Below are 25,788 nucleotides of genomic sequence, written 5' to 3' on the forward strand. Positions count from 1 at the left end.
TGCTTATTAATAGGGATGATTTCTTTCCCCCAAGAAAGTAATTTTTCCATCCAAGGAGTCACTCTGGTTCTCTCTCCATGTCTGTCTATCCAGTGCTTGCTATTCTGGAAAGAGGAAAAGTCCCTTATCTAGAGCTCCACTCCAGTCTTTGGGCCTTAAGGTGTGTGTGTGTTTTGGTAGAGGGGGTGTTCAAGCATCTCCCCAACAATGTGGAGACCAGCTATGTGTGGTGACTCACACCTGTAATCCCAGCACTTCGGGAGGCCAAGGTGGGAGGATTACTTGAGCCAAGAGTTGGAGACCCACCTAAGCAAAATAGTGAAACCCAGTATCTGTAAAAATACAAAAATTAGCTGGGTATGGTGACATGCTTCTCTAGTCCCAGCTACATGTGGGAGGCTAAGTTGACAGGATCCCTTGAGCCCAGGAGGCCAAGGCTGCAGTGAGCCATGATTGTGCCACTGCACTCCAGCCTAGGCAAGAGTGAGACCCTGTCTCAAAGAAACAAAAAACCAATATGGAGATCTAGCAAAAACGAATTTACCTGTTACATTGATATATGATGCAATAAACCAACTTTTCATTGCTTTGAGATAGAAATAAATAGTTAAAACCAAAAGTGGCCTCACAAAAAAAAACCGTGCAAACATCTGTATGTGGAACTCTGACTTGTCCCTCTCACCAAGCTACAAGGAGAAGGGAGAGCTGGGGGCTAGGAGGGGAGCAGGAAGAGGGAGATCTGTGTAGGGAGGGGGAAGGTGCCCCATCCGTGACAATTGTAGGACACGTCTTTCCTCAAAACGTGGCTGCTGGAGAACCCGGACTCTGGCAACTGCGAGCTGCTCTGTGAGTCAGGTTTGAGCTTCCCCAAACCTTTGGACAGGACCCGTGTCACATGGCACCTGGATAGCATGAGAGGAAGAACATTATCAGAGTGGGGGACTGGGTGACAGAGACCCTCACACCTGCCAGGAAGGTCCATGTGGCTGTGAAAACACCACCAGATTGAAAATCTTACTGTGTAGATCCTTGGGATATCAACTACTCCACCACACTGGTCACTGTGGTTAGGTGAACTCAAAATGTCTTTCTACAAAATGGTAAGACAGCCAAGTAAAAAGTGGTCCCTGGAGAACCTCCGACTGGCCTGTGCACTGGAGGGACAGGGTGGGGCCTAAGGAAGTTCGTGCTGTTTGGTGACCTGGAATTCAATCTGTGAGATGGGGGCCTGTTAACAGGAACCCCTCTCGCTTTGCTGAGAATCTTTTTTATTTTCACCCAATACATTCTATAACCACTCACCCTTCAAAGTATCTGCATGCCTCATCTTTCCTGGTTGTGTGATGAGAACCTGGTTGTTGGTGGTTTTTTTCCTGCAACAATGGGAAGAGACACAGAAGGAGCCAAAATATGCCTTTTCTTGCCCCTATTCTCCCTTTCAGTCTTCTCTGTGCTGACCTTTACCCCAGAACCAGGTCTTCTTTCAAAAACAGAATTGGCCCAGACTCTATCAGCAAGTTTTTGACTGTCCTGGGGTTTAAAGAGGGCTTCTAGGAGCCAGACAACCCTTTTCTTGGTCTCTTTGCTAAACTGATTCTAACTCCTAGAGAATGGCATTTCAATTATTCCAGGTCTCTAGGCATGAAGATGCCATCATCCTCCTTTGGAACATTTATGATAATGGCGTGATGGTGCTGAAAACCCCAATTGCCAGGGTTCTAGTCTCTCCCTAACCTAAATTCTTGTTCTATATTTTTGCCTTTAGAAGTGGTAAGTGTGCATCGTTCAGCCTCTGTAAAGCAACCATCACTCTTTTGGTGATTCCGAACTTCTCATTTTCTGAGTGTTCTTATTTCTCAGAAAGATTTGAACTTGGGCATGGAAAGGTCTGCTTCTCCTGTGCTGGCTCTGCTGTCTTCAGCTGGAGGGTCAGGAGACATTCTGGGTGGAGAACGGCTGTCAGGGAGTACAGGCAACTTCACCCCAGACAAGCACCTGGAATTTGGAACCAGGGAAACGGGAGGATAAGAGACATCCTCTTGTTCTTTGACTTGATTCCCCAGTCAGAGGGAAGTCGACTGGGGGCTATAACTAATAACTTCTGAATAGCAGGGAAATTTTCACTAATTCAAGTCAAAACCTAGGAAAAAGCCTCCTCTTTTTATCTCAAAACCGTGAAAATCTTCTAGGAACAGGCAGAAAACAAAGAGCTGGAGATTTTTTTGCTTCATATGGCCACACACATGAAGAATTACTAAAAGACCAAGGTGTAGAAATAAAAGAGGCAGGGCTGCTCAGAGGACAAATAAAAATTAAGTGGATCAAATCAAAGATCTTAAGTTGTGCTTCTTCAAGTCCTTTGGTTTCTCAGCCACTGGCTGTTTTCTCCTGCCATGCAGGGGTTTTCAGGAGGGCTAAAGAAGATTTGGCAATTATGTTTCACAAGGTCATAGGGAAAATTCCATTTTAGGTGGGGAGTAGACATCACTAAGCACATTGTGGGTGTGGTTCATTGATGTCACTACTCATTGAACTATCCTGATGACAGGCATCATACATGTCTTGGACTAGACGACCAGCAGGTCAGGCTAGGAAAGATCCACTACCCTAGATGGGGAACTCCCATCTGTACCTCCTTCCCTCACAGCAGCACTGGGCAAGGTGCCCTTGTCACAGCTGACATCTTTCTTGTAGGGTGCAGGGAGGAAGGCTACTCTGGCCAGTGTTGACATTAGACAAGAAGGGAGCTTGTGGGTGTGAGTAGGGAGGGTGAGGGGATCATACTTGGCAGGACCCTGGGAGCTGTGGGCACGAGCCCATCCCATTAGCCCACGCCACTGTCCAGTGAGACCTGGGAATGAAAAATTCAAAAGAGAAGGCAGCAGAAAACTTTTGAGAGAGAGAGAGAGAGAGAGTGTAGGGTCAATCAAAACTCCAAATTTCCATCTAGGGGCCAAATATACAGCAAGAACCTGTGTCAGTTCAAAAGGGCCCCCATCACCATCATAACTAGAATCTTAGCAGCACAGTGGTAGAAACCTTGGGAAAGTAGAAAAAGGATGTTACCTAAAGTCAATTTCTAGAAGACCTTTATGGTAATGAAAAGGAACCAAGAAAATCTAGATGGGTTGAACTTGGAGAACCACAAAGACTCTTGTTTCTAGACTCTAGAAACAGTTAATCTGGGAGTTGCTGACACATTTCTCCACTTTTTCATGAATCAGTCCATGAAAGCACAACTCACTGTCATTGAGGAATGGATGGTGGTCTATTTTAATTTCTAGCTTGCTGATATAAGTGCCAAGAAGAGCTGAACACTGGGACTAGAAGAGATTCAATGAGCCAATTCAGGGTGAATAGTTGGGTCCTATTTTCCCCGAAGCAGTTGCTTTTCAACCATCACTGTCAAAATACATTTGAAGGACACAACACCATAGGGCAATGTTCTAGGGAGATGCAAACTAGCATAAGAGTTGCCCCCACAAAATTTGTTTCTACCACCATGAGCTCCTGCTTGCTGCCTCCTCCCTTGTCCTGGTCCCCTCCATAGCAGCGAGAGGAAAGCCTGGTGTAGAGTAAGGAAGGGATAGAGAAATGAGCATGGCAGAGTTGATTTTTGGACAAACAAAGGTTTCACCCAGTTGCCCGTCTTGAGCTCCTGCTGTCTGCATTTGGGTAGACCAGAGGCTTGGAATAGAGAGGCCCCTCCCTCCAGCCAGCCTGACACTACTTCCATCCTCTCAGTCAGGGCACATTTTCCCCAGGAAACCAAAGGCAGAAGTCCATGCTGTGGCAGTGAAGAGAAGGTCAGCCTCCTCTTCTGTGAAGGATTCTGATGCCAGCTCAGGGACACAGAGGCTGGTCAGAATGCCTCCCTACACCTCACAGTGAAGCATTGTTTTTGGAGAAGTACCAAGCCAGAGAACCCAAGCAGAGTGGACAGAGTGAAGACAAGAATAAAAGACGTCAGGCCGGGCATGGTGACTCATGCCTGTAGTCCCAGCACTTTGGGAGGCCAAGGTGTGCGGATCACCTGAGGTCAGGAGTTTGAAATCAGCCTTGTCAACATGGTGAAACCCCGTCTCTACTAAAAATACAAAAATTAGCCAGGCGTGGTGGTTGGCACCTGTAATCCCAGCTGCTCGGGAGGCTGAGGCAGGAGAATCACTTGAAACCAGGAGGTGGAGGTTGTAGTAAGCTGAGATTGCGCCATTGCACTCCAGCCTGGGCAACAAGAGTGAAACTCCATCTCAAAAAACAAACAAACAAAAAGAATAAAACAGGTCTTGGTTTCACAAAGTAAGACATGGTACAAATATACCCATCACATGATTTTAGAAAAATTGAGTGAAATGGAAGCAAACACAAGATACGCAAAGCAGTAATATCCTAACTTGTTTGCAGATACCAGAATAATGACTTACACTGGTGATACTGAGGGAGAAGGAAAGGAAAAAATCAGTTGGGGAATACTCGGACTGCAAAAGCAGCCTGCCTCAAAAGTCACAGCAACAGGAAAAAATAAAACAACATGGGAAAAACCTCAGGCTGCACCTGCACACAGATAATCAGACAGAGTCCAGCAGAGAAGCCCTTTGTTCTTTGTATAATTAACAAACTCCCAAGAAAAAGTTTATTCCCCTTTTCAGGCATATACACGGTGGGCTCCATGGAAACTGGCACGGGAGGAGGGGGACTTACCTAAAACAAACCCACAGTTATATAAACAAGAGAAGTGGTGCTTTGCCTAGAGACATACCTACAGCTGCATAAGATAAGGGCAATTGCATAGACAGTTTTACTGGTAAAAAGTTACTAAAACAGTTACAGGGAGGAGAGCAGTTTCATATAGAAGTTTACTGCAATCAGCTGCAACCCAGCAATCCACTTGGACTCTCCTCTGCTGTGGAGAGCTTTCTTCTTTAGCTTATTAAACTTTTGCTCCAACCTCACCCTTGTAGCCACGTTCCTTAATCTTCTTGGATGTAGGACAAAGAACCCTGGGTACTAGTTCAAACAATGAGAAACTGCTACATTAAAATGCATTAGTGAGACTGCAACAATACCTTTGCTCATTGTACAAATTAAAAGAAAAATCATTCCCTTTCCCTCAATCACATAGAGAAAAGCACTTGAAGTGTTCAGAAGTAACCCGTGTCACACTCCAAATACTACATGCAGCAAAATACACAAGAAGTGAATTAAAATATAATCATATTCACTTGGCACAATTGTAACTCCATTAAAACAAATGTGAAAAATACTGAAACTGACCTGAATTTAAGTTTCTTCAACAGAAACATAAAAATAATAAAAAATTACATGAGATATATTGAAGCAAAATGCCTTCTTGAGTTTTTCCCTTAAATTTCTCTGTTTTTTAAAAATATATAGTTTTAATGCCAAAGGAACTCACAACTATATTTTTAAAGTGAATATTATTGCATTGTTTTTGCATTATCTTGTGGGACAGAAATGCAAAGAGTTACAGATTACCACCTTAGAAGTAGAGGCAGTGGTCTGTTTTTGTATTCAAACGGTCCCAGATTTAGATCTCCACACAATTAAACCAGAAAACGGGGATTGTGTACTCACAGGTGCCGTGGGCACACGATATGGGTGCATATACATTTGGATATAGGTACACAACCTACTACAAACACACATGTGTAACACACACAAAGACTCACCCATGCTCCTCCCTCCCACACCCACCTATACACACAGGATAAAAAGGAACCCAACTCAGTTACCCATATTGTGCAAGATATATCAAGTGCATTGCCAATTACCTTTACATTAGAAAACCAAACCAAGCCAGAAAAAAAAAAAAAAAGAAAAAAAAAAAACAGATTACTACTTAAGGGATTTATAACAAATTTTTGGGCATACACAATACTTGGTGTAATTCTCCAACACGGTCTTCTATTGAACCCTCCCTGGATAAAGGAAACCACAACCATTTAAATAATACAAGAAAACCAAACCCAGTTTACATTGGCAAAAGCGAAAATTAGGTGGGTGGCTACAGGACTTTGTAAACACTCTTCTTCCTCTCTTCCCCCCTGGGAAAATAAAAACTAAACTAAACTAAAATAAAATTTTAAAAAGCCCAAAACAAATAAAAAAACAAAAACTGCAAGGAAAGTGTCAAACCACAAAACAAAAGAATGCTCCACAGAAGCTCAGCACATCTTCATTTGTGGGCGCTGGCGCCCTTTCCCTGTGGGCGGCGCCAGCTCCTTTCTCGGCTGCGTGCCCAGCTGTTGGGCTGGAGCTCCGCTTGCTGGGTGTAGCTCAAGTGATCCCGTCGCGGGCGGGCGGAGGCGGCCGGGCAGCCGCCGCTGTGCCCGGCTCTGGGGTGAGTTGCACTGCTACCCTGTGCCCCAGCCCTCACGTCTCTCTCCCGGAGCTCCACGGCTTCGGCTGCTTCCTCCTCCCTCTGTGGGCTGGGCTGCGGTCCTCGCGAGAAGTGCTGCCCGGCTCCCTTCTCCAAATCCACAGGCCCTGGCTCTCTGGAGACAGGGAGGCTCATACAGGATATGTGCAAATGCTTTTATTACAAGCTGAGTTGAAAGACACCCGTTTGCTCTCCGGTCCTTTTGCTGAGCGCCGCAGGAAGCCGGGCTCCTCGGTCCCCAGAGGCAGCCGCAGGTTCGCGGCGCAGGGCCTGCAGTGCCAGTAACGGGCAGGCGCCTCTGCCCTCCCCTCCGTCCCTGATCTCCCGCCTCCTAGTCACCCGCCGTCTCTGCGGACTCATCCCGGGCTGCGGCCTTTCTTCCCTCAAAGCAGGCCCTTTACACATCGGACTCTACGTCTTGTCCCAATACAAATACATGAAAATGCGGTTCTTCAGGTGGCGAGAACAGTGAGCACTTATGAAACAAGCCGATTAGGAACACTGAAGTAAATCTGAAGCTTAACGCCCCGGCGCCCTGACTACGGGCTGCCGAGCGGACCCTGCGGTCCCGCAGCTCCCCCGCATTCGCCGCCCTGGGCCGCAGCTCCCAGGCTCTTCTGCGCTGTCCCCTGCCGGCATTGGCCAGGTCCCGGCAGTTCACGAAAGGCAAGAGGGCGTCTGCAGGGCTCCGCGGGGCGCCCCGCTGAGGACTTTGTGGGCCTCGCACTCTACCTCGTCTCCTGTCCTGTCACAGGCGGAGGCCAGCTTCTGTGTTGAACTCTCCATGAACTCGGGGTCTTGAGCAAATTGCCCCAGTCTTGAAATCAAAACCTAGGGGGCGGGGTTGGAGGCCATGAAGAATCAAAGGAACATTGTCACTGGAGCTTGACTCCTCTAGAGGGTGGCAGCAAGGGGCTTCTGACGCGGAACTTCGCGGGCCAGTGCATGTGTGTGCGCCTGCGTGTGCGCGCGCATGTGTGAGGGGTTGTGAGGGGTGCTTGTAGGAAATGAACAGAGAGGGAGCATCAACCGAAGGATTAGGGATGTGCAGGCCAGAGAAGAGTTTTGCCTTGGGTATTAAAAGCTGTCATCAAATAAAGACTTGCCTCACAGAGGGACGGGGGAGCCTGCCCTGCTGCTTCCTAGGCCTATCCCAGCCTGCGCTTTTCTTCTCCTCTCTGATGCCTGTCATATTATTCTTCCCAAGAAACCTTCATTCTCCCTGCTGAAACTGCAGCCCCCAGCCCACTGCCCATAGCCCGCTGGCTGTATTTCCTGGGGTGAGGATCCAGAAGTATGCATGCAAACACCATGCATGCACCTGCTTGGAAAGGCCAGCAGGCGACCCCTAAAACTTCTCCATCCTCCCTGCTGGCCGCTTTATGCCTGGCTACGGGAAAACAAGCTCCCGAGACAAAGGAAGGGAGGAAGCCACAGAGCACACCTGGCACAGCTCCTCCCAGCTGTCTGTTCGTCTTGCTCCCAACCCACATCACTCTCTCCTGATGCTGCCTAATTTTACTTTGGAGCTCCTGCCCCTTCCTGACCTGTTGCATACATGTTTATTTATTATCTGTCCCTCCTCACCACAATGTGCGTCACTAGAGCAGAGGCTCTGTTTCTCAGCTGTGTCCCTGCACCTAGAACAGCGCCTGCACCTGGTAGGTGCTCAGGAGAGATCTGTGAAATGAATAAAGGGTAACTGTCAGGCCTCTAAGCCCAAGCCAAGCCATCACATCCCCTGTGATTTGCACGCATCCCCTGTGACTGGCACGTACATACGCACAGATGACCTGAAGTAACTGAAGAATCACAAAAGAAGTGCAAATGCCCTGCCTCGCCTTAACGGATGACATTCCACCATAAAAAAAAAGTGAAAATGGCCGGTCCTTGCCATAAGCGATGATATTATCTTGTGAAATTCCTTTTCCTGATTCATCCTGGCTCAAAAAGCTCCCCCACTGAGCACCTTGTGACCCCCACTCCTGCCCGCCAGAGAACAACCCCCCTTTGACTGTAATTTTCCTTTACCTACCCAAATCCTATAAACGGCCCCACTCTTATCTCCCTTCGCTGACTCTTTTCGGACTCAGCCTGCCTGCACCCAGGTGAAATAAACAGCCATGTTGCTCACACAAAGCCTGTTTGGTGGTCTCTTCACACGGACGCGCATGACAGTAACAAGGCCACATGAAGCATCAGAGTTTTGGAGTTTCAAGGGACCTTCAAAGCCATCTCGTTTAAGTTCCCATCTCCTGCATGACAGCCTAATGACTGATGGGCACCATCTCTGCTTGCATATGTCTAGTGATGGGAGGCTCGCTACTTTTTAGGAAATGCCCCCTCGTTTTGGAAGAGTTCAGTTGGGAATGTCTTCCTCATGTGACCTGAAATGTCCCCACCTGTCCGTTGAGCTAGTTGCTCCAGGACCGTGACCCTTTCCCCATGCCTCCCATTGCAGGTGGGAGATGCCCAGCACAGCCTCTGAAGTCATCTCCTTTCCTGGTTTACCTAATTCCTTCAACCAGTTCTGCTGTGAAATGGTTCCTAGGGACCTTGCCATCCTGATCATCCTTCTTTGGGTTTGTTCCAGTTTGTTGGAGGTCCCTTAAAATGTGGTGCCAGGATGCTCTAGATGCTCTCACCCGGCAGAGTACAGTGGAACTGAAAGCTCTCTTGTTCTAGACGAGCGGCTCTCAAGCTGGCTGTGCGTCAGAATCATCAAAGGGCTTTTAAAAATATCAGTTTCACTTGTCATGGGTTTCCGAAGTGCCACAGGTGATTCTTATGAGCAGTCAGGGTTGAGCACCACAGATGCTGACCCTCTGTTTGCATAGATCCAGTCCAAACTCACGTTTGCATTTTGTGCAATCACAGCACATGGCTGGCTCATACGATGGAGCCCCAAGGCCTTTCTTGAGGTTTACTGGCCTATGGCAGGGATACTTTTCTCAGTAGCTTTTTTCTCTGTCTGTATTAGGCCCAGCCTTAAGGGAGCCAGTAACATCTTGTGTGGTCCTGTTTTCCAGCGCCAGCTGTCCTTCTGTAGCCCTGAGAGGGAAGGGAGGGTCTTTCTGGCTCAGAGGCTTGACATACACTCAGTTTGGAAAGAGCCAGGTTCTCCCTCTCCGCTCCCCATGCCAAGTCCCCTTGCTGCCCATGCCCTCTCCCTTCCCTGTCTGCTGTGTGATAAGGAGTCATGTACCACCTCACCAGGCTGCTGGCACTGCGGTGGAACTACCTCCTAGGGTCCCAGCCTGGCTACCCACCATGGGGAAGACAGGCCAGGCTCTCTGCTTCGTGCTGCCATCCCTGTGCCAGAGGGTGGTCTCCTCAGCACAGGAGCTGCAGTGGTTGGACAGGACACTGCTGGTGAGGTTCTTGCTAGACTCAGTTACCTCCAGCACAGGGTGGGAACCAGCTGCCAGGCCTGCCTGGGCTGGGGGCTGTGGCAGGGGTTAGTGGGGAATGACCTGGGAATGAGGCAGGGGGATAGCTTCTCTGAAGGGCTGAGGCTACCGCTGAAAATGCAAATAGTGTGAGTTGTTGGGAGTGGTTGGTGCCAAGCAAGGCAGGCCCCTGCTTCTGAGCAACCACTGCTTTGCAGCTGTTGTTTCCAGCTAGTTCCACCCACCCGGGATTCACATGCCATGATTTTCACCCATCTCAATCCTACCTCATCAGACCTGGCATGAATTTCAACCATCTCAAAATATATTTTATGTTTATGTCAGTCTGATGTGGCCTGCTTCTCCTCTAACTTCAGAAAGCTGTGGTTGAGTGGAATTAAGATAATCTGCATTTCAGCCCTGGCCCTGTCACCTAGCAGCTGTGAATTCTCTCACTCTTGGTCTTCTCATCAGTATAATAGAGAATCGTGATGCCTGTATCTTCTATAAACCAGAACACAAATACCCTCTATATCAATCTATCTTACAGGGTTGGTGTGAGGTTCCAGCAAAATAAGGTCTGTGAAGAAGTATAGTGCACGTCGCACAGAGCTAGACCAAACTAGTATTCGCTGCTTTAATTTTTACAATTAATCGGGCCATTAACAATGCCCCACCAACCTCTAGCTCAGGTTGTCATTGACCCATAGTTTAAGTCTCACACTATATTGTAATCAAACTATTTACATATCGTGTCCTCTGTCCCAGCATGTTCTTGAGCATCATGAGGGCAGGGACCGGGCTTGCTTGCCTTGACGACCTACCCTGGCAGAGGCTCCCCAGCGGCAGCTGCTCTGATGAGATGTGCTCCCTGGAGAGAGCAACACTGTGTGGGGAAAGCTCAGCTCTGAGAGGCAGAGAGAACGGGAAGATCACCGCCTATGTGGGAGGGAGGAGAAAGGGATAAAGAGGAGTACAAAATAAAGATGACTTTCTTGCCTACCAGCAGGCTGAGAACAGATGGGGGAAACCAACTGTTAGAAATCTCTTAGAGTACAGCAAACCACCATGGCACACATGTACCAATGTAACAAACCTGCACGTTCTGCACATGTATCCCAGAACTTAAAGTAAAATAAGTAAAAAATAATAATAAAAGAAAGAAAGAAATCTTTTAGAATAACACACACAGTGTCCCCATAGTTTGCCACCTCCCTAGCCCAGCTCATCATGGTCCCAACGTGGGGCTCCTGGGTCCCTGGAGATCTAGGAAATGTTCAAGGTATGTTCAATATTTTGGAAAGTCCAGTGGAAATCATACTTTTTTAGGCAATGTCACCTGGACTAAGCAAAACAGTGCATTTCTTTGAAGTCAATTGGGTCACACTGGTCATCTTATGCTGTTATGAGCTTTGATTAGCAGCTGAATGCCTTCCCGTTCTCTCTGCCTAAACCGAGGTTTAGACCTCGGTTTTAGACCTCTATTAACCCCATCTTGCTTGGGGTTAATTAATAGAATGATCTTAGATAACTCTTTAAGTGAGTTAGTCCTAAATACCAAGAATATGTTTGGTACTCGCATCTTGCATTTCACTATCTCACCTGGAGCCAGCCAGGCCGAGAGGGATTCCATCCAGGGAATCTCCCTGACATGTTTTCCTTGGATGCCACTCCCTACTCTTGACCATGTTGCTGGCAGGTTCTTGGATCATTTCTCTATGTCGGTGGATGGATTGTTGTGCAGCTAAATTTCCAGTATGTTCAAACTCTGTCTGCATGGGTGCCCTGCAGCTTAAGCCTGTTTGATGAGGGGACATCTATGGCACCACAAGAAGATAGCTCAGGCAGATCCTGCAGTTGCTGATTCTTCGGGATCCTGGGAAGAGTTCCTACTGAGCAGTATTTCCTAGATCCACCCTGTGACATTACCACTTTGCTAAAGCTCTTGCCTGCACAGGAAGAATGAGCAGCCCTAGCGAGGGGCTGTTAGGGCCAGGGGTAGGAGGTGTACCAGCAGTCGGAGACAGGGAAGACTGACTGATCTCTCGGGGATTTGTGCCTTATCTTGGGGACTATCCAGCCTGCTGGGTGGTGGCTGGCAGCCTGTCCAAATGTATGAGCCACCAGAGGGTCAGGCAGATGCAGGGCAGGACTATCTTCTGGGAGATGTATCCCCCTAAATTCTTCTGTCACTTCAGACATTCCAGGTAGAAGGAGGTCCTTTGACCCGCAAAGCCAGCCAGAGAACCAGGAACAGGGCAGGGAAAGAGCATGCTAGCCTGAAACGGCTCACACCCAGCTGGGGTGCGAGAAGCAATGTCTGTGGCCCCAGACACACCTCCTTTCCCCACCCTGTCACCTTATCTCTGAGACATACTGTGCAGCATATGTCCAAGGCCCATCTGGCTACACCTTGCCTTTGGGATTCTGTTTCACCACTTTGGAAATCTGCCCAACTCACTTTGTGGAGGTTGTTTGAGTCAGGTTTCCATGGTCTCTCAATCATCCCTCAGCGCTGACCAGTGTCCCCTTAGAGGGGATCACCGGCCACATCTGGAAAGCAAGGTGTGTGTTTAATAGTGAGGTAGAGCAGAGGGAGCCCGTCTTCGGGGATTGCTGGATGTTTCTCTTGTCCTCTTCTGGGTGTGTCAATTGTTGATTTTCATCACCCCGGTAGGAGAGCCTGGCACAGAGAACTCTTGGGGCTCATTCTGGGAGGCTGAGAAATGCCACTGCAAAGGGACAGCTGCCACCCCCAGAAAGCAGCTTGCTCTTTTCCTTAGTGAAGAGACCCTCCCCCTGCCCCGCCATATTGTGCTTACACACAGGTTGACGCATTTCCTTCCCAGGAAATTCCGCCATGCCCCCGGCATCACGGATGTCTCCAGACCTGCTGATTGGGAGTTTCCAGCTCCTCACTCACAGCTTGTCCTATTTGGGGCAGTGAAGGCAGTCTCAGGTCAAAGGCATCAAGAGAGTTGAAAACATTCTAGGCCCATTAGGTTCTTTCAAGGAAAGGCCTCAGCTCCTGTGTTTGCATGTGCTGCTGCTATGTGCCACAACTACTCTCAACTTTAACCCAGACTTACCAGCCACCCCCCATTTCTCCCTGCCCTGCCAACCCATTCATCACCAAGGGCACATAAGCAGCTGCCTACAACAAGCATACAATCATTCAGTCGGCAACTAGACGCACTGTAAGGAAGCTTGGGAGGTATTAAGTCAATGGCATCCAGGTCTTTTGATGGTGACTCACAGTCACCATCACAGTGAGAATATATTTGACACATTCCCATCATGCACAGATGCACCTAATGGAATCTTGTGCTTCACTGTCTCAGCTGGAGCCAGCCAGGCCATCCAGGGAATCTCCCTGACATGTTTTCCTTGGATGCCATTCCCTACTCTTGACCATGTTGCTGGCAGTTTCTTGGATCATTTCTCTATGTCAGTGGATGGATTGTTGTGTAGCTAAATTTCCAGTGTGACTATGTTGCACACTGGTAAGTTCTAATCTACTTTAATCTGTTCTCATTCATTAAAATTTTGATTTCACAATCCCTAGTGTGTCGGCCTGCAGTCTGAGAGGCACAGTTGCCTTTTAACCTCCTTTTGCAGGTGAAGCCACCAACTTGCTGGTCCCTGGTGCAGCCCCCACTTCTGAGGGGAGACACTGCTGCCTTCATCTTCTGTGAATCCACCCCTGTTCCTGGCACAGCACAGTAACTTTGAGTCTTTACAGATGTGCAACAGCCTTTGTTGAGTGAGACCTCACATTCTTATGCCTCCCTGCCTTGCTCTCATTCTCAACTAGTCAAGCCCTCCCTATTATATTTCCTCTTAGACATGTCACCCCTACTCTTGCACATCCAGCTGTTTGACCTTGTGCATCACACATGTTAAGCTTATCCTGCCCTCCACCTCTTCTGAATGCCTGTGCTCCTCGGGGTTTGTACCACCCTGTGGGCAATTAGTTAGAGCTCTCCATGTTATCTTCCTCTTCTGAGACCCTGTTAGCTTCCTAACTAGTTTGGAAAACCTCCTTGAGTATGGGGACTGGTTTATTCACAACCTAGCAGCCAAAATGGGTTAAAGCGTACACTTTTCCTGACTTCCAGGATAGGTGGTTGTATATGAATTAATATTCCCCAAAAATCAATTTAGAGAATGTTATCTCTTAAGAAGCTTCCAATGTTTCTTTTGGTTTTATGTTGACTATGTTTCATTTCGTCAGGAACATGAAGGTCTATCACCCACACCATCCTATTTTGTTGATGGGGACATGAAGGCACAGGGCGGTTGATGGATTTGTCAAGAACTCCTGATCTCTACTATTTCCATGCTTTTCCTTATTCACTAGATTCTTCTTTCTTCATCAGGGGGACAGGAGACACCTCTGCTATTCCTCCAACCCAGTTCTGGAGCAGAAAGCTCTGGACCCCAGGAAGTCACATGCTGCCCTAGCTTGGCTGAAGCCTTTCCCCACATCCCCCTGGGGGGTCCAGGGCCTCCCTCCCATCACCTCCAGCCACACCTTTCCTTTCTTCACAAGCCTAAAAAGCTAGTCCTTCCTCAACATAAAGTACTTTCAGGAAAGCTTCTGAAAACAGTGTGTCTTTAATGTTTTTTAATGTAACCCATTGTCATCAAGGCATTTTACAAGGAGACTCTCTAGAAACACACACATATTGGCAATGAACCAACATTTTGGAGTCCTTTTTCTGCACCTTTGGAGCTCCCACATCCAGTCTGGCTCCCGGAGTGTCCAAATCCTGCTGCAAAGTTGACGCTTCTTGCCCCCATGACCAGCAGATTGCGTTGCTCTCCGTGGGTACCGGCTGGTTCTGGGAACAGCGCACATAAATCAACTGCAAAGGAGACTTCTTTGGAGGTTCCTGCCCTCCAAGTAGTGTTTGCGAATACACGTCCTGTCGTGAAAGAGGTGAGGAGAAAGGAATAGGAAGGCACAGAGGACGTGACAGGCAAAAACAAACAAGAGAAGTAAATAAAAAGAATTAATCTAATGGCTTCACCTGACTTAGGCACAGTTTTAAGGGGCCTGACCCAGGCTTGGGGATCCATGTTTCTTGCTGGGCTTTGTTGACCTTTTTGATGCGGAAGTGATGAATCCAAGCAGGAATGCTGTCCACCTTCAGAGCCATTGGCATGGTGAGGATGACAGTATGAGGTCCTTTCCAAGCAGGAGTGAGTCCTTCTCTCTGGAACTTTTTAACAAACACCAGGTCACCAGGCTGGAACGAGTGGCAGGGCCCCGTCTGGTCAGGAACTGGATTGGGATGGGCTCCTCGGACAAGTGGTTGGATGATATCTTGTGCCTGTTGGAGAGACTGTAGATACTGTAACAAATTAGCTTGTGATATTTCTGCCAAATGGGTGTCCCTTAGCTTAGGCAAGATAGGCAGCGCCCTCCCATACACGATTTCAAAAGGTGAAAACCCAGCCCAGTATGGAGTGCACCTTACTCTAAGAAGGGCTAAAGGAAGGAGTCTTACCTGATTCTCACTGGTCTCTAAGATTAACTTTGTAAGAGTGCTTTTCAGGGTGTGGTTCATGCGTTCTACCTGCCCAGAGCTCTGGGATCAATAAGCACGATGGAGCTTCCATTGAATGTTTAATGCCTTACTGACTGATTGAGCTATGGACGAGGTGAAGGCCAGTCCATTATCAGATCCTATGGCAGCAGGCAGCCCACATCGAGGGATGATTTCATTGAGTAAAAACCTAACTACCATGATGGCAGTCTCATTCTTGGTGGCAAATGCCTCAGTCCATCCGGAGAAGTTGTCTACTAGTATTAGAAGGTATTTTTACCCAGCCCGGTGTGGTTTTATTTCTGTAAAGTCAACTTCCCACCTTTCTCCTGGTGAGTGTCCTCGGAGACAGTGACCTGGGCTGGGTTTAGGACCTTGCTTGGCATTTACCTGGGCACAAGTTATACACCGGAGAGCCGCTTGATCTGCTAAGCTTTGAAGATAGGGTATCTTAAAACGGCTCCAGAGGAGCTGGGCCAATTTTGCTCCTTCTAAATGGGTGGTAGAATGCAGGCGACCCATTAAAGTTTCCTGGAGAGCTTGGGGTATGAAGATTCTGGAGTCAGGAAGATTCTACCAACCTTCCTGATTTTTATTGGCCCCGAGATCTGAAGCCAATTTTTCTTCTGTTGAGTACTTGGGATTGTCGGTCAGATCTGGCCGTGGAAAGGAGACTGCGGGTAACAAGTTTAGAGGCCTGACTAGAAGTCACGCTGCATCCCGGGTCTCTGAGTCAGCTTTCTGGTTACCACAGGCAACGGCTGTGTTTTCTCTTTGATGTCCTTTGCAGTGGATTACAGCCACCTGCTGAGGGAGCCATACGGCTTCAAGCAGGGCTAGAATTTCTTCTTTGTTTTTGATAGTCTTTCCTGCCAAGGTGAGTAGCCCGCACTCCTGATAGATGGCTCCATGTACATGTACAGTAGCAAAAGCATACCTGCTGTGAGTGTAAATGTTAATACGTTTATCCTTACCCCACTGGAGAGCCTGAGTGAGGGCGATCAATTCAGCTTTTTATGCCAGGGTATTTGCTGGTAAAGCCTGGGCCCATAGCACATCTGTCTCCATAGTAACGGCTGCACCAGCCTTTCGTACTCCCTGTTTGAGGAAGCTGCTACTGTCTGTAAACATGGTGGTGTCCTCCTTCTTCAGAGGCACATCTTGGAGATCAGGTCAGCCAGTTTCTGGAGTTTCTAATAGTTCCTGACAGTCAGGGACAGGTGTGGCGAAGTCTGGATCAGGGAGTAAAGTAGCTGGATTTAAACAGCTTGTGGGAGAGAAAGTCAAACGAGGCTGATCTAACAGTAAACTCTGATATTGCAGGATGCAAGCATTTGACATCCATTTGCCAAAAGCACTTCATAGCAAAGTCTCTATGGCATGAGGAGCTGTAAGGGTTAAATTCTGGCCCAGAGTTAACTTATCAGCCTCTTGGACTAGGCTTGCTGTTGCCGCTATGGCTCGCAGACAACTTGGCCATCCAGAGGCCACAGGATCCAGCCCCTTAGACAGATAGGCCACTGGGCATCTCCAGGGTCCTAAAGTCTGAGTAAGCACCCGCTTAGCAACTCCCTGGCTTTCGTGGACAAACAGGTGAAACGGCTTTGGGATATTTGGGAGGGCTAGAGCAGGGACTTCAGTTAATGCCTTTTTCAGATTTTGAAAAGCCTGTTCTTCTGTGTCTGTCCAAACTAGCGGGCCATTCCCTCCTGTAGCAGTGTACAGGGGCTTGGCAATCTCCACGAACCCCAATATCCATAGGCGACAGTATCCCCCGGCCCCCAGGAATTCACGTACCTGTCTCTTGGTGGTAGGAGTGGGGATTCGTAGGATGGCTTCTTTCTAGGCACTGGTGAGTGCCCTTTTTCCTTGGTTTATCTCGTATCCCAGGTAGGACACTCTGGGAAGACAAAGCTGGGCCTTCTTGGCTGAGACTCGATACCCAAGCTCCTGAAGGAGGTAAAGTAAGTCCCTAGTATGTTGCAGGGAACTGTCTATAGTTCCAGCAGCTAATAAAAGGTTGTCCACGTACTGAAGAAGAGTACAGTTAGGGTGACTAGCTTGGAATGGTATAAGATCCTGCTGGAAAGCCTCTCCAAAAAGGGTGGGGGAATTTTTAAAACTTTGAGGTAACCGAGTCCAAGTCAATTGGGTATTGTCTCCTGAGCTAGGATCTGTCCATTCAAAAGCAAAGATCAGTTGGCTCTTAGGGGCCAGAGGAATAGCAAAGAAGGCATCCTTTAGGTCAAGGACAGTGTATACTATATGTTCTGGTGGGAGCAGGCTAAGTAGTGTATAAGGATGAGGGATGGTTGGATAGACAGTAACGGTCTGTTTAACTTCCCTTAAGTCCTGTACCAGCTGGTAATCATTCATTCTGGGTTTCTGGACCAGGAAAAATGTAGTATTCCAGGTGGACTGACATGGTGTGAGTATGCCAGCTTGTAACAGTCATTGAATATGGGGATTAATCCCCTGTCTAGCCCAGTGACTCATAGGATATTGCTTTACCTGGACCAGCAAGGCAGTAGCCAGGAGTTCTACAACCACTGGCAGATGTTGTTTAGCCAGTCCTGGGGGGTTTGACTCGGCCCAAACTCGGGGAAAGTGTGTCTGTAAGTCCAACAGGAGAGGATTAGTATTAATTTCCAGTGGTTATGATGGTGAAACTAAAAGATATTCCTCCGACAGAGAGGTAGTTAGCAGGAGTTGGGCAGTGCAGGGTGCTGTATTTCCTGGCATGAAGTGAGCCTCCTGGGCTGAGAAAGAGATAGAGGCCTGTAACTTATGGAGCAGGTCTTATCTGAGGAGAGGAAAAGGACACTCTGGAACCACAAGAAATTAGTGTGTCACTCTTTTCTGTCCCAAGCTCACTTCTCGTGAGTGTGTGACAGTATATTCCTAAATAGCTCCAGTAGCCCCTTGTACAGCCACTCTTTTATTAGAGACACTGCCCAAGGGGGTCTGCAGTACCGAGTGCTCTGCCCCAGTGTCTACTAGGAAGCATACACGCTGGCCCCCCACCGTAGCGGTCACTATGGGCTCCTGGGGACCAAGAGCGAGGGAGCCCTGGCCCCGTCAGTCATCTGACTCTTCCGTTGCAGGGAGGATGAGGACCTTTTTCTTTTCTGATTTCTCCTCCGGCCTTAGTGGGCGTTCCATTTTCCAGTGCCCAGTCTGCTTGCGATAAGTACATTGGTCCTTTTCTAGGGGAGTCTCTTCACCTCTTTTGCCCTTCTGGTGGGGACCCAAGGTTCCCTGGCAGAACTAGGTGGGGAAGACTCTCCTCTTCTTCAGAGGGAAGCAGTACAGGGGGAGCTAAACCCGCTGAGGGTCGAGCGGAAAGTGTGGTCTGGCCCAACAGGACCTTGGAGGCAGAATTATGAATGGCGCATGAGCGGAGCCATGGAGGGGGCTTCTGACCAAACTCAGCCATTGATCAATGTAGGGAAAACTGATCGGGATGGCCAGGAGTTTCAGCAGCAACCCGCCACACAGCCTGAACAATTGTGAGGTTCAGTGACCCTACTGGGGGCCACCCGACTCCAAACTTTGGCCGTTCTACTTCGCAGAATGTCCGGAGTTTGCCTTTTTTAAGGCGGACTCCATAATCCTCTGAGAAGCCTAGAGAAAAATTCTGCAACGTACTTTGGAGGGGGCTCCAATCCTTACAGGGCTGGGAAGAGGAATTTCCCATTTTGGGAGGCAGTTTAACAAGGTTTGAGCAGGGATATCTGTCCACAACACCGACAGAGAAACTCACTTCCTGGGGGCTGGAGTATCGGAAGAACAAAATTAACTTAACCAGAAGGAGCAGAAAGACAATAGCTAACACCACTTGCCACATGACGGTTACATTTTAGCTTTAAGATTGAGAGAGGAGGACTAGAGGCCGACCCGAGGTCTCCTTGGCCGGATGGACCTAGGTGTCCTCCCTCTTTCCCTGGATCTGTAGCCTAAATACTTTTGGTGTCTCCACGACTCAAAGGCAAATAGCTCAAACTCGGCCTTTTCTTTTTTTTTTTTTCAGAGTAATTGAGATGTTTATTGACTCAAATATTTCTCTTTATGTTGGACACATTCAAATTTTTCTCTTCTGCCTATTTTAAAATATACAATAAATTATTATTAAGAATAGTCACTCTATTGTACTATCAACCAATAGATCTTATTCCTTCTATCTAACTGTGTTTTTGTACTCATTTATCAACCTCTCTTTATTCCCCTCCCTCCTACCTTTCCTGGCCTCTGATAACCATCAGTCTATTCTCATACTCTATTGTGGGTTAAAATAAAACACCTCATATGGAAAAAATCACATCATATTGTTCGGCACATTCACAAACCCTATATAAAGGCTATCATGCTCAATACATTTCTCTCCAATTTCCCACATCCGCCAACCCCCATCTTTTTAAGATTTATATATGTGGATATTTATATATGTCTATGAGTAGACGGCAGGCCACCTACTCATAACCATCAGTCTATTCTGTACTTCCATGAGATCTACCTTTACAGTTCTCACATATAAGATATGTGATATTTGTCTTTCTGTGTCTGGCTTACTTTACTTAACATAATGACCTTCAACCATAAGAAATAGTAAAGTCCTGTTGTATGTGGCAATATGGATTAAACTGGAGGTCATTCTCATATTACTTAACTTTTCTACTTGCAAATTCCTTAACTTTTATACTTGCATACAAACGTTTATACCAACTACTGACAATGTGACTGGTCTACTTGCTTCACCGTAGCTGACTGCCTAAAACAACTCACTTCATTCTTTTCCATTTAACAAATCTATTTCAGAGCAACCGTGACTTCAAATTCTGATGTTTTCTTACAACTCTCAGTACTGCAGAACGAAGTCCTGGAGACACTGAACTTGCTGAGACACCAGAAAACGAGGTGTATGGGGTAAGGGGTAGGGATGAGAGGAGCAAAAGGGCCACTCAGCTCTTTCCTAAGGTAGGAGAGTAGCCACAGAGGAATAGAATAAAAGTCTAAATGAAGTAAAGCGGTATGGGCATAGGTTTCTCTGCACAGTGCCCTATTGAAGGGCATGGGAAAAGTTATGGGATGACAAAAGAGGTGAGCAAGGAGGTCTGCGGGGTGGCTATTTTGAACCCATCACCGGTTTAGTCTAGAGGTGGCCCAGTCCCTTGGACGTGGGGTATGACAATCTAAATGCCAGCAACCTTCATGGTGCCAGAAATCCCAAACAGGCGAATGTTCTTCACACTCATTCCTGTAACAACACTTGATTTGTTTCTGACAGAAAAGGCAGGACTGGGATGGCCAGCCTAAACAATCGATGAGAAATTTAACCTCCTGTGATAAAAAATCAACACTAAGGACCTTGAAGAAGTTCTTGCCCAGACGTCTTGGGAAGTATCAACAACCTGACATACAAAACTTTGACAACCACTAAACAGGACAACAGACGCCACGCAAGACAATGAACATAAAGCAAACAATAGATCCTAGGGTATATAAACAATTACGGCAGTTTTTATTAGACAGACAAGGGGAGGGGGTCCCAAGATGGGATCAGTCAGATGCCCTCCTGGCCGCTCCCCCGAGGGGACTTGGGCTCCTCTTAGCATTGGCAGGCCGGTATAAACCCATGGCTCAGATCAAGCTGTGTCGGATGCTGCCTTAAGCCTCATGAGGTCGCCACGGAACCGCAGGTGAGGGCCCACTCAAACCCCATAGATCCAGAGGCCCCTGGACTCCTCAGTCGTGCACACATTCACGCAGAGTTCATAACAATTCTTCTTATTTCTCGTTCTAAACGAAGGTCCCGGGAGACCTGAACGAGAGAAGGAGAAGAGATAAAGGGGGAGAGAAAGCGAGAAAGAAAGAGAGGAGAGAGAGACTAGTCTTAATGGAGAGGCCGGTCTGCCAGAAACCAGGACTCCATCCTCCAAGCGTCCTGTAGTATGGATAGAGTCAAAGAGACGGACGCCCTTGTCAGGGCTGCCTCCCTCTCACCAAACCAGAACCAAAAGGCGCCTAACAGAAAAACCAGGGCTCTGTCCTCCAGCATCCTGGAAAAGTGGGCCGAGTCAAAGAGAGGGACACCGTCATCAGGGCTGCCTCCCTCTCACCAAACCAAAGCCAAATCTGACTTACCTGACCCCGGCGTCAGAAGCTGAGGACTCAGAGGCTGAATTTTGTGGGCACAAACACACGGTAGTCGATCTGCTCTCCTCTGGAAGACAGTCACCTTTCGGGGACGTGGAAATTTTTTTTTCAGGTGGGCTCCCCTATAAGCCAGCCATCCATCTAGGGGAGCCTGGAGTGAGCCCAGCTCTTGCCCAGTGGCGAATATAATCTCGCTGGGGCCTCCAAATGTTGTATCTGAGCAAGCTAGAGAAACGCCACACTTTTAGATGAATTTAAGAGTCCTTTATTAGCTGGCAACCGAGAGACTGCTAGTGCTCAAAATTCTCTCGGCCCTGAGGAAGGGGCTTGATTTTCCTTTATAGTTTGGTTTGGAAAGGGAAGGGTGAGCTTAGTTACAGGAGTTCTACAGAAGTAAAAACATGCAAAAAAATTAAAAAGACAAATGGTTACAGGGAAACAAACAGTTCCAGGTGCAGGGGATCTAAATCTATCATAAGGCGATAGGTATGGGGGATCTGCCGGACACAAACTCAAGGCTTTATGGTGTTATCTCTTGAGGGAAATCCTGGGAACTTCGTATATTGCTTGCTTCAGTACCTTGTCAGTTAACTGGACTCTTTGATATGTTGAGAGTCAGCTTATACAAGTTAACTCCTTGAGGAAGGGGGTGGGTAAGGAGTCCTTGATGTCTTGTAAATGAAGGAGCCAAATGGAGTTCATCTGGCTTTCTCAGCTAAGGGAGAGCCTATTCACGTGGAAACAAGGCTAAGTGATGAAGGGAGAGTCTAAAAACAAGGTTAGGTATTACATTAGCAGCAGCAGGGCCAGGTGGCCAGGGAGAGACAACCTCCTGAGGATCCACAGCTGTTAACCTTAAAGTGTTAATTGAATGCAGACCCTGAGAAAAGCAACTTCCTAGGCATGCAAGTTAAGAGACAAAATGGTGAAGTACGACCTCCTGGGTACACTCCACTGGGAAAAGGAAAGCCTCAGACGGGCATGCATACGACTTCCTAAACACACTGCGCATGCTCAATTCCAAAGGGTAAGGATTTCACTGCGCATGCGGGAGCCCACCCCAAGGGAAGAATCATGGGAAAGAGGTGAGCCTGTGAAGTCCTAGGCTCATGGTTAATCACTGCCTTTGCACTTGTTCTCCAAATTGCCCACTTGGATCTATTCCAAGTGTTCTTTCCTTTCTTTACTGATCTAAAGACTTTTTAATAAACGTCCACTCCTTCTCTGAAATTTTCCGTGATTTCTATTTCTGCTGTATGCCCCTCCATCAAAGTCTTTCTTCTGAGGAGGCAAGAAATGAAGTTGCTGCAGACCCACATGGATTCACCGCCAATAACTCAGACACCTTCTTCTGGTAACAGGTAGACCAGCTCCATCAAGGTAGCTGGCTGGGCACATACCCAGGAGGAAGTCCGGTCAGCAGAGCACATTTGGTCCAGTGCATTCCCAGCTCCAGGTCTGGTCACCTGTCTCTAGGCTGACCCATACCTTCTGCTCCCCTGAAGCCATGGTCCAGCTTTAATCCTCTCCCTAGATCAGCTCCTCTTCTTCTCTCCACCAGGGATCATCATTCTCTTTATTCTCTCCCCTTTAGCTTTCCTTTCTTCTTGAATCCCCTCTCTTCTATATTTGTTGGAAAGCAATTTTGGAGGAACTTTCAAGTTACTAGAGGTCAAAACAAAGACAACTTAAAGAACAAGATGTCAACTCCACTGTGCTAGAAGTTGACAAATATCATCACCAATTACCAGAGGACAATGGTGAGGAGCCCATGCTTCAGGTTGGGGAATGGGGAAAGAAGGATTTCAGGTCAGAGCCCAGGGGTTCTCTTTTGGGGGAATGATGACATTTGGAAACTAAGTGTGACTTGGGATATGAGTACCTCAAGTTTCTAAACAGTTTGCTAGAACCCATTTCTTGTACCCTGAGCACATCTTACAAATTGTGACCTAGGCAGAGTTGAAGTTATAGTGTTGGGGTAAAGGGGCAAGGCAGGAAAAATGAGATGAAAATGGGGAAGGATTGGGGCTACTGGTCCCAAAGTCTGACCTGGTCCTCAGACAGTGTCCTAAACCTCCTTCTGGGATAGCTTAGGCAGTCACCTTTGTTATTGCAATGCAACTCATCATCCTAGTCAATTGGCTGACCTATTTAAACACACCCAGCTGTCTGCTAGTCCACCTTTAGACTAAATATCCATGCCATCTGCCTATCTATCCACACACTTTTGTACTTACCTTCCTGACACTGGGTTAATCTGCTATTTTCTTGGTTAACTGCTGCGTATGAGGTGTCTCTCCCAGTTTCTCTGCCTTCCCTTGGTGCACTTGTCTTCTGATCCAGACCTGTGACCCACCAGGAACTTTCCAAAGTTGCTTCCACAACTTCCGCCCACCTTCCTATGGTTCACTCATAGCTGCAGGGGAAACTCTGCGGTCTGGAAACTCCACCCCAACATGCAAGCCAGAGACTTTGCAGACTAAGAACTCATCCCTTCTTGCCTTGTCCTTGTAGAGTGTGCCTTGCCCACTCTAGGGAGCTCTTCCCCTCCATCACTGGGAAGGTGCATGTTGGATGGGGTTGGAGGCTGAGGTGAGTTTCTGCCCTCTTGGTAGAAGAGAATCACTTAATGACCAAAGTTGAATCTCAGAAGCCTGGAGACTTGTTTTGGGAATGAGCCATGGAACTGTTAGATATGAGTTCTAAATTTCCTTCCAAAGAATCAGTATGTTGGTATGTTCAATTCTTTGCCTTCTACTTTTAAACTTAACTTCCTCATAAAGCAACCTTTTTCAATCACCTGCTCCACCCTGACTCATTCCAATTACCTGCTCCATTCTGACTCATTCCGATTACCTGCCACCTGCTCCGCCGTAACTCATTCTCCACCCTGCATAACCATTTTTCCCACCAAACCACTCACCCCGTCACTCTCTTTAAATTAGCCAATCGGAATTTGTTTAGCCTGTGCCGTCTCACCCTAGCCAACAGGGGAACGACACAGCAGCAGGGGCCATGTGCGTCAGGAATAAGGACCCCTTCCCCTCCCTTGTCCAAGTGTGTGCTCACCATTGCTCCATCTGTAAGGGCGCACCCTTCTATAGAAGTACATTGCCTTGCTGAGAATTAAAAAGAAAATTTTATATTCAAGTGCTATTTCTTTTGCGGCACCAAAACTTTATAACAGAACAGTTAATCACTCTTTGTTCAGAGGCCACATGGAGAACTGGAGGAGATGTATACCTTGGTCTGAATGGCTCTAGGGTCCCACAGCCCAGGAATGATCATCATCCAACTACGAGACAAAGCATATCTTCACACACTGCCCCCAAGGAGCCTCCTGGTGGCAGAGGGGAAACATAGCCTCTGCCAGAGTATAGATGACTGTGATGGAAGTGTTAGTCTGAGAAGAGGGCAGGGGCAGCCGAGGGCAGGGGCGCTGTATGGACTCTTCATTCTCCTAATCCTTCTCCTTGGGCAGCTCCACCTATGGGCCACATGTGGTGGCTCATATCTCTAATCTCAGCACTTTGGGAGCTGAGGCAGGAGGATTGCTTGAACCCAGGAGTTTGAGATCAGCCTGGGTAACACAGCGAGACCCTGTCTCTACAAAACATTTAAAAATTAGCCAAGCATAGTGGCGTGCACCTGTAGTTCCAGTTACTTGGGAGGCTGAGGTGGGAGGATCACTTGAGCCCAGGAGTTCAAGGCTGCAGTGAGCTATGATCACTATGAGTGTACCACTACACTCCAGCCTGGGCAACAGAGCAAAACCCTGTCTCAAAATAAAACAGTTTATTAAGGGGGTCTGAGACCAAACAGTTTAACTGCTGATGCAGACATTAGAGCAAAGACATTACAAAACTAAATGTGTTCAGCAGCCTCACACATTTACCACTATAAAAGTAAGGAAATCTGAGGTGGGGGGACTGCCTGAGCCAAAAAGTTGGAGACCAGCCTGGGCAACATAGCAAGACCCCATCTCTACAAATTTTTTTTAAATAGCCAGGTGTGGTGGCATGTGCCTGTAGCCCTAGCTACTTGGGAGGCTAAGGCAGGAGGATCACTTGAGCCCAGGAAGTCAAGGTTGTCATGAACTATGATCCTGCCACTGCACTCCAGCCTGGGTGACACAGTGAGACCCTGTCTCAAAAATAAAAATTTTAAAACAGTAAGAAAATGTCATGCAGGTGTGCCCAAGGACATGTAGTTTCTTCTCAAGCAAGGAAAGTGTCTAGAATGAGATAATGTAGAGAGGACAGCACAGGGGTAAACAACGCCAATTTAAGCATCA

At 47.7% G+C, this 25,788-nt stretch overlaps 1 long non-coding RNA gene across 1 annotated transcript; it reads right to left on the reverse strand.

Annotated features, from left to right (window-relative positions):
- Nucleotides 1–20,831: 20,831 nt before the first annotated feature.
- On the reverse strand, nt 20,832–25,055 carry LOC108580944. Its single transcript, XR_001892614.2, has 2 exons — nt 21,483–25,055; nt 20,832–21,159 (listed from the first exon to the last, which is right to left on the reverse strand). It is a non-coding gene; the product is annotated as an uncharacterized LOC108580944 (long non-coding RNA).
- Nucleotides 25,056–25,788: the final 733 nt, after the last annotated feature.

This window comes from Papio anubis, chromosome 9 (genome assembly GCF_008728515.1).
Source record: "Papio anubis isolate 15944 chromosome 9, Panubis1.0, whole genome shotgun sequence".
NCBI classification, from domain to species: Eukaryota; Metazoa; Chordata; class Mammalia; order Primates; family Cercopithecidae; genus Papio; species Papio anubis.